This window comes from Antrostomus carolinensis, unplaced genomic scaffold (assembly GCF_000700745.2).
Source record: "Antrostomus carolinensis isolate BGI_N321 unplaced genomic scaffold, ASM70074v2 scaffold28190, whole genome shotgun sequence".
In the NCBI taxonomy this organism is placed as follows: domain Eukaryota; kingdom Metazoa; phylum Chordata; class Aves; order Caprimulgiformes; family Caprimulgidae; genus Antrostomus; species Antrostomus carolinensis.
This window is the reverse complement of record NW_010288186.1, coordinates 13683-16438: the sequence shown is the minus strand read 5'-3', so window position 1 is coordinate 16438 and position 2756 is coordinate 13683.

Genomic DNA, 2756 nt, shown 5'->3' with positions numbered 1-2756 from the left:
TTTAGTGCTTCTCAGCCTTTTTCACCGGGAATGCTAAAACAACTGTGCTTGCCATGACCCATTCATTCCTCAGCATCTTCTGTTGACATGAGAACTTGAGATTCAGCTCCCAGCATCTTTACCAAGGTGAGGTAAAGATGAGCTTGTGGTTGGACAACACAGGTTGGTTGGAGGGGATTGAGGAAAGGGAAATCCTTCTGGACAGAGAGTTGGTGGGAAATCCCAAAATGCAGAGGAAGGGTTTGAAACTGGGGCACTTTCATTTCACTTTGCCTTGATCCCAGCTGGGGACCTGTGACCCCACAATCATCTCATGTACCCACTTGGGAAAACATGAATGAGGGACTGGCAGGAGTTTGTGGGTCACCAAACACCTTTATAAATGCAAGAGTCATTAGGGACTAAAAACTAAACTGTACATCCTTACTCCTGTACTGCTTAGAAAACCTTTGCTGACTTCTAGTTTGAATTACCTTGTGGCCAATTTATTAGTATCTATTCATGTGCCAATGCAGTCCTTTTTGTTTTGACGCTTTCCCTGGTTCTCTTTCCTCATTCTGTCCCTCTGACCCATCCTCATGGAAAAATCCATGCTTTGCAGCCCCTCACTTCTTAAATGAGCCACATGTATTTAGTTGCCTCTTGCAATATCACATTGTTTTCTACATCCAAACATAACCCCTTTTTTAAAATCCATTCCAGGACAAATTCCCTCTTTGACCATGAGCAACCAGAGTGTTGCACACTAGACCAGGTAAGATAGAGTCTTACAAATGCCTGATGTTGGCACGAGCATCTCCCAGTCCCACCGGCAGCAGGGAGGCGCGCTGTGCTTGCAGCCTGCGGGCGCCGGGATGTGTATGTGTGGGAGAAGCCTGGAAGGATGGGCTGCGTGGGAACATGGCTGGATGTTCCCAGATGTGATTCATGGACAGCACATGTGCGAATCATGGTGAAGGCAGACACGCTTCATCTAGTGTATCCCAGATGGGATGCAGCAAGACACAACTCGAGGGAAGAGCACGTCTCAGGAAGCCCATCTCCAGGGTGTCCCTCGGAGTAACGAGATCCTCGCTGGTGAACCACATTTTGCAGAGGGAAGAGAGATATATCCTCAGTTAAAATACCCTTTTCCACAGAGTTTGCAGGGAGTGCACAGTGGCACATCGCCTTCCTGACCTCTGAAATCACTGCGTTTCACTGCTGCTGGGTGGCATAGAAAATGCCACTCAGCTTCTGACCGGTTGTACAGCAAATATCTGGTGGCCCCAGATCCATCTGGGGCTGGATACTGAGTACATGTAGACACATGCCCACTCCTTCCCGGACGTGGAGTGGAAAATACCAGCATTCCAGGAGTTACCAGGCTTATCTGATTTGGGAGGAGGTCCGTGGCTTGGCTATTTATATCCAGTTATTTGGGAATTTTGCAGGTGCATTTGAACTACAGAGTCCCTGTGGGGAAAGAGAAAGAATTAAATTAAATTACCTTAAAAATCTTGAGTGCAGCAAGGACAGAAAACATTTCTGTGTGATGTTCGTGCCCGGAGTGGCACTAGCGGAACCTTCCCTCGGCTGCTGCTGCCCCTTGGTGCTGTGGCTGGATGGATTTCCAGTTCCTATCTGTGCAAGACACCATTTCTGAGAGCCCAGCCATGTGCTGAGCTGTGCGTGTGAAGTAGGAAGCACTGTACATAACTCTTAACACCACTTGTAGAGGGCTTGCTGTCCATAGGCACTATGTATTTAAAAGCACATGGCCATTTTTCACCCTCGGCCGTCTCATCAGCCAGAGAACGCTCCTAAAAAAACTGATCAGAAAGCAAGTTTTACAGTGACAGAATACAGTGCTTTGAATGTGTGAGACTGACATTCTTTAAAACAACTTTTCAATATTTCCCCTTTTAGATCCTGACCTAACGGCAGAGGCCAGAGCATCCCCAGCACAGGTACCTGGGCAGAGCCCCTCCTGCCTTGCTCAAACCAGATGTCTCAAATCAGTGAGACTTTTGTACAAGTTTCATTGTCCAAAGCCCTGCTCTGAGCTTTAACACCGAGAACAAGATGTCAGGAAAAGTGCCGGTGCTTTGTGCCGAGAGGCAGCCCTGCAGTATTGAAAAGACAGCGGGTCTCCAGCCCAGATTTCAACCAATCCATAACAAAAACACTAAGTTCCAATTTTAGTAAAATCTAGATGCCCAGAAGCATCATTTATTGCAAATCAGTTAACCAAAAAAAATACATCATTTTTGCAAACTACAACTTTGCATGTAGATAGCTTTATTACAGAAGATATCTTTTCTTAAACTACACTCTAGTTTATAAAACATAGGAAGATTCAACACCACGTGATGTTTTTAATCACTCATATTAGGCATGTCACAATAACAACGGTCTGAAATGTTGACTAAGATGAGTGCTCAGCAAGGCGCTGTGCCTTGAGAGATAGCCATTTTATTTGGTGTTCTAATAAAAAGGAATGAGGAAAAGGAACCCTTTTCTTAGGTTTTCTTGATTAACTGCTCTCTATTTGCCTGTCCCATACACATATCTAGTCTCAGGGTGTCCACTTGCCTTTGCACCCGAGTGAGTGATATTCCAACACCTCTATAAGGTGATATATTTAGGATATATTTAAGACTTGCTCCTTTAGATTTTTGAAACAAAATCCACCTTTTCTTAAAAAAAAACCCCAAAACCATATTTACAAACATTAAATCTGCCACAGGCTTATACTATATTTTACATGATACACA